The sequence below is a fragment of the Rhagoletis pomonella genome, unplaced genomic scaffold (genome assembly GCF_013731165.1).
Source record: "Rhagoletis pomonella isolate Grant_MI unplaced genomic scaffold, Rhpom_1.0 Rhpom_scaffold_00002, whole genome shotgun sequence".
Lineage (NCBI taxonomy): Eukaryota > Metazoa > Arthropoda > Insecta > Diptera > Tephritidae > Rhagoletis > Rhagoletis pomonella.
The window spans coordinates 17,179,717-17,189,732 of NW_023458556.1; positions in this window are offsets into that span (position 1 = coordinate 17,179,717).

Here is a 10,016-nt window from a genome sequence, read left to right on the forward strand (position 1 = left end):
CAGGGGGCTTGAACTTGCTGTGTACATGAGAGCTGTACCTGCAGTGGCGTTGAACAATGCACGGTGAGGAGGAATTCTTTCAACAGTAATTCATTCATTAGCGGCCTAAAGTAGTTTTCATTTCTAGAATCTTCAGCAATCTATTTTTAGCAGAAAGTATTTTTTTTCAGAAGATAAAAAGCTTAACAAAAATTATTTTGAATACTAGTTGTAAAAACAATTTTGCACTCAAGAAATGTATTCCAAAAAAATCAAATTTTCAAAGAACCCATTTAACGAAAATTGAGACGTCGAAGTGGAATAAAATATGCGTTCAACATAAAGCATGGAACGCTTATGCTTGAAACACAATACCGGCGAACGGCAAACTTCGTCGAATTAGGCGATGATTTCGTTCACCGTTCGCCCAGCTATTTCGCCTACTTAAACGAATCTACAACTGTATTTTTCAAAGAACAAAAACCATTCGTGTTTATGTGGTTTTCTTCTTGAACTTTGAAAGCAAAAAAGATACGGCCACCTTTGGCGCGTACAGGTCTTATCGCCTAGCAGGGCGATAGAAATAAATCTATTGCCACGAAACGCCACCGTGCGAACTTCGCATTTCGCTTTGGCTGTGTTCATATTCATATATAATTCGCCGTTCGTCGGCTTTGTGTTTCAGCTATAATTCTAACCTAAGGCTGATTGCCATATTAGCCTCAAGTGGCCAACTGCGCAAAACCCTATACCCATGGTACCGACGTTAAATATTTCTTCACATGGAAAGAAAGCTCGTTTGATTATCGTCTGTCGTGATAAGATTTAAACGCTATTTCGCTTGCCGACTTCCAAGCTTCTGAGGGTTATCACATGCAGGCAGGTTCAACCCCTCTCAATTTGAATTCAAAGTGACTTTGGTTGAAATTCACTCGGAAGTGAATTTCACTACCTGCCTGGTGGTCTACGACCAATTCCGTACAGTAAGTGCCTGTTCCTAGTGAAAGCTTCTCGTTTTCCATCTCATCCGGTTAAAAGGAAAAAAATATATTCGACTTTTCATCTATGGTTTTCCAGTTTTTGTCTTCTCACTAGCGAGCTCCAGTTTTGCTTCCATAATCCTAAAAATTTCTAGCTCTGCCTATGGCCTCGTTACAGACTGGTTGGAGAACTCCTAATCTTCTATCGCTAGTCAGCCTTTGGACGTCAAATGAAGAAGTGTACTAGCTCTGTAACGACATGACTTGGTGAAAAGATCCTTCGACTCGGCATCCATGAATGGACAACGAAAGTAAGGGCGCCCTAGAATATTATTGTTCGCCGCCGCTGTGACAAAATACCACCAGACCACATGCGTGCAGCATGTGAAGAATTCTCGGACAAAACTGGCTGCTATTATGCGCCCTGAAGAAGGCTGCATCGAACAGGTAATAAACTTTTCTTAAAATTTGACATTTGTAAATTTAAAAAAAAAAAACAGACAAAATTATGCATTTTTGATTGGTAACACTTCGAGCGCCTCCACCTGTATATACCAACTCCAATTTTGATCCATCTGTGTACCAAACCTTATCATCAGCTAGATTGCTCGTTGTGCAATAGAGAAATCAAAATTTCTAAAAAAATACGACTTTTGCAACTTCATAGGATCAGATATATTTTTAGGCTTTAAATCGGAGATGTTTGGGACTCTCGTTGCCGCAGTGACCGCCTTTCCCTCTATTCGAATTGGGACTGGGGGTATTCCCATCAGAGCACTGAGTGAATCAGTAGGGCAGTTCCTTATTGCCTCTGTTGAGCCAATGCACACCATTCGGCGCGGCACTGCATTAACCTATCTGCATAATTGCCGCATTTTTGAGACGTCACATTTTCAGTTAATTTATGTTCAGCCTCAATTATTTGTCTTCTTATTCAAATTCCTTAAGATTACTGCGCCGTTTTCAAGTTGCTTGGCAACTGTTTCTAAGGTAAATTGCGCACAAGCGCCACACTGTCGCGTGCCACATGCCACAAACAACACTCATTGATATCGTGCAACATTTTATGATTGACATAAAATCAGGTTCATAATTAATAACTTGTCGGTATTTTCGTGGTAATCGAGCAGTTGTCATGTCAAAAAAGGTTTGTAAGCAAATATTTTTCCTACTTACACACTTTATAATGGTGGCCTGACTAAACACTGATTGTTAAGGCATTAAACTGATCGGGAATAGCTATGTATGAGCATCACGACTGAACATACATAAAACAACTCAATCAGTAACTAGTAGTTGACATGATTCCCCGTTCACATGTGTACGTGTATTGTTGCAGTTTATCGCTGTGCGCCCATAAACCAATTAATTGCTGACAGTGATGGTAAAATAACTTCACTGATTTTACGATCGTGACATTGTCAACATTTCACAAAAGGAAAGTGTTTATTTTGATCGTCAACATTTTAAACGAGCGATAATGAGCTCCAAGACATCCACGCTCTGGCTTAGCTGCGTCTATTAACTCCAATTCCTTCAACAACAGCGAACTATTCGCGTGCACTCTACCTGAAAATCGCTGAGCTCGCTGCTGCTTGTAGTACCTTTGGGTTCATTTAGCCACGTTTCAATTTGATGCCCAGCTCATATTCAGGCTGCTAATTAATCCGGTTCATGTTGAACTCTCCTGCACCCGTTCGACATAATCTTCTTTTTTTTACGCTAGCCAGATATTTACCTATATACATATGTATGTACATGGATATGTATGTATTCTGTTCATCACTTGCGCTGCTGAACGACAGATAATCATGGAGCAGTAGGCAGCTGACAAATACATGTTCACGTCACTTAAAATCACCATCAATTGCAGTTGGAACACGCACACGCACATGCACTTGCGAAGATGAAGATGAAGATAGTTAAGCGAAGCGAACATATATACTTGCCATTTTGTGTGACTATTTGGTTACGCACGCTCAGGTGCTTAGTTGCTTAAACTGGCTTAACTATTTCAATAAAAATCCTGCAGTTAGTCCGTGACAAGCTGTTTCAGTCACTGCAATCAGAGACCATCATAAACTGAAGGAGTTGATTGTGTCTGCAACTGAATTGGATTTCTTCAGTGGGAATAGCAGAGCAGCGATGTCGATTTGAGAGCAAACATCGCTGTTTATGTAAAAACGACGCGTCGGTAAGTCGCATCGATACATTCAGTAGTTCCTTATCAGCAATGTGCCTAACAAAAATCCAAGTTGCAAGGATCGAACAGGTAGTAGCGCGGAGCAAAAACATCAAACCGTTCGATGGTTTTTGCCAAATGCTTATAATAAGAGGACTTATAATATACGTACATTAGGGTGCTTTTTTGCGACTATTGTTTTTTTTACTCCTACCTCGAAATTTTGTGGAAAACACCTAAACAAAATACCCTGAAAATTTTAACCCTCAGGCGTGCAAAGATTTCCCAAATAAAATACACGTAAACTTTGATTCTTTTCCAAACCCTACAGCTCAGCGGAATTTTATGGTATAATTATAGTCAACGGCGGATTTTCTTCAGAATTTAATGCTCTACAAAAATGTCCATTGCGGCGTAACTCTAGCTCCCACCAGCGAGTTAGTACGGGTCACCAAACCCAATATTTTGATTAAATTGCCGTTTTTTGCCCCTATCTCGTAAATAAAAAGAGCTGCAGAAAAATTGCGAATGAGAAACTTGTAGGCCATTCAATTTTATACATATAAAAAAATTCTGGAAAACCAAATCACTAACATTGATATACCTTGAGATATTCGGCTTTGAAGTTGAGATAGTGTGGAATTTTCATTGATTATTGAGCTAAATTGTAGAAATTTTTGATCAACTTCAAAGCCCTATATCTCAAGAAGTATCAATGAAAATGAAAACAACTAGAAGTACATAAGAATAAGGGTAACTACTGAAGGGGTAAGAAAATGTATTGAATTTTTTCGATAGGAATTGAAATAAAAAATTTAGTTATCGAAAATTATCAAGAAATTTATCGAATCCGCGAATTTTTTCCGAATAGTCTTAATTTGATGCCCCAGCTTAAGCTTGATTGTTAAATAGTCTTTACGAAATTATTGTTTCATGAACTGATTGATAAATTAACAAATACACGAGTATATTCTGCTGCACATATGTGTGCATGCCCGTTTCTCTTAAATACCTAGGAATAAGGCTACATACTACCATTGCCTGCCGAAGGGTGACAATATTTACATAGTTTTAATAAATACGCTCATACAAATTTTTTGCATTATTCAGATTAATAAAATACATAAAACACTAAAAGCTTGAAACCAAATAAGATTAAAAGCACGAGTCAAGTTTAATATTCATTTCAATAAAATATGACCCTTTAAATATACCAGGCTTTCGATACCAGCCTACATTCGCACCTCCATTTCAACGATTACTTTGCTAAATTATAGCACACAAATGCACTGGCTGGCTGCCTGCCTGCTTGCATGCTTAACTCGTTATAAGAACCGTTTTCGCCTTACATTAAATTGATAAGAGTGTGGCGCACGCATGCGTTTCTGCTTGCACTTCTTGTTGTTGCTACGCATTTACGTTCAGCTGCATTATTTCGCGTTGTATGTCGCGCTGGGCCATTAAATGTAAAGTGTAAATGTGCCATAGAATTGGTGATTTTGCGCTGCAAATGCAAAACTGTAACGCATTTCAGTAGCGATAAACACGCAATGAACACGAATTGGCTATTATTCGCCAGTCGAAGGGGTTAAGCAAAGGCGGGAAAATGAATAAAGAGCATTTAAGTAATATAAGTTGCGCAAAAATTAGCCATTTTTCGCTGGCACTGTCATACAAGCGGCATGCAAATTAGCTGCTTCTTGAATATTTAAGTGTCTTTGTATGGTTGCACACAAAAAAAGCTCAAAAAATTGCTCATTTTCATTTCACAGCTAAATAAGTTCGCTACTTAAGTCTTTTGTTTGTTTGGCTTTTCATACTCACTTACTCTGTGCTAAAGGCTTAATGTTCAGTTAAATTTTGACCGACAATTTGAGCGCTCAAAATATATCTATATACCTATGTGTGTGTGTGTAACCACCTTTCATCCACTCATACGGCCTGACTTAAACACTTTTGCCACTTTGACCACTTGCGTTCATTTACCCGCTGGCTGAGCCACTCGTAAGCTGACATAATTCAAGATAAGTACCATCTCACACATGCTTAGACCTTTCACAAATTATCTCCTTCATTTATTTTATTCGTCGTTGACACAACGCAGTTGCGCCACACTGTCGCAAAAATTGTTGCTACACATGCAATGCCCATTTCTTTCAGCATTGTCTTCCCTCTGGCTCTGACCACCGCCACTCCGCTGCACGATGTTGTTTCAGTAATTTAGAAGGTTTCAAAGTGTCTGCTAATGGCTTGAAGTCTTCGCCGTTGTTGATAAGAAAAATTTGCGGCCAGCCGTAAGTAGTTGGCCTAAGTTTAGATGGGTTGTTCTTAAATTTTATATATATATTTTTTAATTAGTTTTATTGCTTGGCATTCTTTTGTGTGCTTTTCTGCATTTTTTACATCTTTGCATACGAAAAAAAATTTATTACGTTTGGAGTTGCATTTGTAAATTTCACAGTGTCTGGAAACACCATAAAATTGCAATTTTATGCGCAGGCAGCTGTAAAAGTGGTTACTAAAGTGAAATTTTGAATTGATTATTGCTTTGGCATGATAACGAAAAATTATGTTAATTTAGGTGTTGCATTATTTTGGTAATTAATTTTATTAGCGGTGCAGGGTGTTATTATTGTGCGAATTTATTATGAAATTCTAAAGAGTTATTTTACTTATGCCATTATTTGGTTTCCGATGTGCATAAGTTAAAAGATTAAAATTTATGTTTTATGTAGGTTTTAGCGTGAGAGATTTTAATAAATTGAAATTACATTTAAGATGAAAGCCAATAATGATATTAAAGTCGATTTACTGCCACGTCGAACAAACCTCGCTCCGATGCCGTCTGGTTTAGTTCATGGTACAAAAGGAGGAAGATAGCATGCGGAGATTGCTTTTATATACTACACGATATACATATTCAGGTAATTCCGGACAATCAATGAAACCCGCAATCATACACAAATATAAGGAAATGGACATGTTTTCTACACTCAATAGAATTTCAATCTGTTAGCTTGCAACGAGTTGCATAGGGCGGAAGAGGGTCAGAAAAATGAAGCTGCTGAAGGGCAAACCGAATAAATTTCCTCTGGACCCGTTCACTACAAAATGGATAGCAATTATAAATTGGACTATAGACAACCGAAGCATATCATTGCTTTGAAAAAAAAAACAAGAGAGTTAAATATAGTTTTCCTAGGGATCCTTAAAATCCTTTGCTTGCCTTCGCAGAAATGCTAGATTCCTATATACCTTCGGAAGAATACAAGATATGCGATTAACAAAGTTGAGTCCTGAGTCAAAAGTTACATCAAGATCAACAAAGTCAATAACAGAAGCGAGCTGTTCATTTGTAATAAGACAGTTAGTTGGAAAAATTTTAGATATTTTAGCAAGGGTCATACGGAACAATTTTTTAATATTGAGGAATAACAAACTTGTTTGACACCGTACTTCAAGATTATATAGATCTTCTTGAAGTAAACGCGAAGCAGTGACAGATCAGATCATCACCAACGATTCTTAATTTATGAAGCAAAATGGTATGTGATACCTTATCAAATGCCTGGGAAAAATTGGTATAAAAGCAACCCACTTGGCACCCATTTTTGAACGCAGACACACAAAATTCCGAAAAAAACTGCGATAAGAAACCGAGCCCTAAGCACCAAAATAACGTAAACGACATTTTTTCAAAATTTTATTTTTGATGCAGAAATATTCCTAGAGCATTACATGCATTTCTGCATCAAAAAGATAATTTTGAAAAAATGTCGCTTACGTTATTTTGGCGGTTAGCGCTGAAAACTTTAGACATACAGTCGATTTATTTGAGCACGGTTAGTTTCGTTCATAAATTAAGAATTACTAGTCGCTCGATTTGAGTTGAAGGCGATAAAAGAAGCTACCCTTTACTGACTAGAAAACGCTGATTTACATCGACCAATATTCTTATTGATGAGCTATAAATTCTTACTCAATATTGCAAGCCAACCGAGGACAGCGAAGTCCAGCATGGCTTCCGCATAGTGCGCAGGATCACTTAAAGACATATATACTCATATATGTAAGTACAGAGCCGCAACGAGGTCCTAAATTCGCTCGCACGAAGCACCTCGGAGCAAAAAAAAGAAACTTTGTTGACAACATACGAGGCAAATTGTCGGCCGCTTATGAATTATGCTGCGCCTGTTTGTTCGTCGGGGTGACACAGGATGCCATCGGATGTTGCCTAAACACCATCAAAGCTGCGAGCAAGCGAGCTCCCAACAGTTCCTTGATTGAGGAGCAGCCTCCACCCTGCCACTTCAGAAGGCATCTTTACGAGTGAATTGGCGCGGTGATGATTTACATTGACCAGTCATTGGATCCAGCAACGTACACGAAAAAGATCAATGCCGTGATAGGAGCCCAATCTCCACCTCCTGCAGACTCAGAACTTCACCTGCCACTTTGGACCACGTGAACCATTTTCGATCATTCTCTATTTTATCGGAAAGGTGGTATGTCGAGGGTGATCACAGACTAATTTGGTTTAGTTCCGATCATTCGATCATGAAAAAGGTAACAATACTACTATGTTTTTATATAAGCACTGAAGTCGGTTGTATTTTTTGCTTAAAATTTTCTTATTTTATTTGTCGTTTGAATATTTCAACAGCATCGAGTATTCTATTCCGCATGAACTCTAAAGAGATATTTTCCACAGTCCCTACACCTTCTTGTCTTCTTTCTTCGTTCTTGTTTTCAAAACAATAAAGCTGCAGTAATTAAATGCAACACCACGACATCGTCAGTTTGGCGCATGCGCTGTAGGGAGCAACATTGCGTCATTTTGTATGTGCGTTCTCATTGCATTGAGTCTGGGCTCTAGCTGTGTGGGAATAAATTAAGCTTCACAAGTATGAATAACTAAAAGACAAATGAAATGTAAAACAAAAACGAAAGCAAACATCAACCGCGAATGGTTGAAATTTAACCTGAAGGAAAAAATGTTAATTTTACTTGTTAAACTCATTAAAAGCAAAAAGACAAAAAAAAAAACAAAAGAAATTGTAGCAAATGAAGTGAGAAAATCTAGTCTATGCCCAAGCGCATCCAAATTCCATAAGTCTTCACAAAGTACCTGTTCTACGAGCTAGTTAAAACTTTTATTAAAAAAATCGCTCTTTAAAAATTATTTTTTAACCTTTATTCAATTACTCAATTGAATTCAATCAAATCAATTTTTATTTGTAATTTTTATGCAAAATTAACGGAAATAACAATTATTTTTCATTTCCATTTCATAAATCCAAAATAACAATTATTTTTGATTTTTATCTAAATAATCTGCAAACAACAGTTATTTTTGATTTTCAAATTATATATCTTAGATAACAGTTATTGAAGACTTTTATTTACGTATGACTTAAAAAATAAAAGTCGGTAGCTGATTTTTATTAATGACTTTTATTAATAAAAGTCTTCAATAACTGTTATCTAAGATATATAATATAAAAATCAAAAATAACTGTTATTTACATGTTATTTGGATAAAATTTAAAAAATAATTGTTATCTTGGATTTATAAAATAAAAACCAAAAATAATTGTTAAATGTTTTTATTAATTTATCAATGACCGTTTTCATCAGTAACTGTTATGTTCGGTCCCTGCTACGAGCATAGAAATTGGCTTGGGATATGAACTACATAATTTAATTTTTTGTACCTTTTGCTAAAATAGTTTAATGTACTTAATTAAAATGTTTTTTTTTTTTTTGTACCGCCTCCACCTCGACTATATGCAATGCATGTATAATAAAAACATTCTTTAAATTCGAAGCATAGGCGAGAGTTTAAGCTAAAATTCTAAGAATTCGACCTCCTTTGTATGAATGTAGCCCTGTGATTGCATGTTGCCTCCACTTGTGAAGGGTATACATAAGTACCGGCTCAACCAAAAACCACATGTCGCTCAACGAATGCGGCGACAAAACCAATGCTGGCGATGTTAAAAACCTTTGCAGCTGACGTGAGTCACCACTACAAGCGTACAAGCAGCTAATCAGTAATGGTGTGTGTGTGCGTGTATGTTTAACAGCCAAAAGCACGCAAGTTTAGCACTTTGGGATTCCACTGTCCCAACACCCTACGGTGTACGCACAGAATCATCGCGCAGCGCACACTTGGCAATACTGAAGTTGTCGCAAAAAATTGTCAAGCCACAGGAAAACAGGTTTGTTGCGCTGCGCTTTTGTCTTCTGTAATTTATTTGTTTGGTTAATTGGATTCAACAGCGTCAAGGTAAATAAAAAATCAGCAGCAGCCGCCGTGGTTGCTGATGACTGATTTGTATGTCGATGTGTTTGTATGTATGTAAGTGTTGCAAAGCGGTTACGATCAATGTTTTAGTGCGCCCACGTAGCGCGTCACGAGAATCGGCGACATTGCGGTGGGCGAATGTTTGCGTAAAAATTAAGGAGGACAACATATGAAAAAAAGAGTTACATACTTTGGAGTTAAAAATTTGCAGCTATGTACAAAGTCACTTAGCAGCATTGATGAGGACTTATATTTGCATGTGCATTGACTTTGTTCAGAAGAGTAGCGAAGCGGAAGGACTTGAGTTACATAGGAATTTCATTGGAGACGTAATTCAATGTAAAAACAAGAATCAAATGATTTCAAGGCCAGAGTTGGTCGCACTTCTGCCTTTTCGACTCTCCACCAACGGCGTTCGTTCAAACGATGGTGATTTCAATATTTAAGTTAGCGAAATGAATAATCTAATAGAAATACTTAGTGCGAACGAATGAATGGGATGAAATGCCGAACTGTACGAGCTTTTTAACGACATAGACATAGTTAAGCCCATAAAAATACAACAATT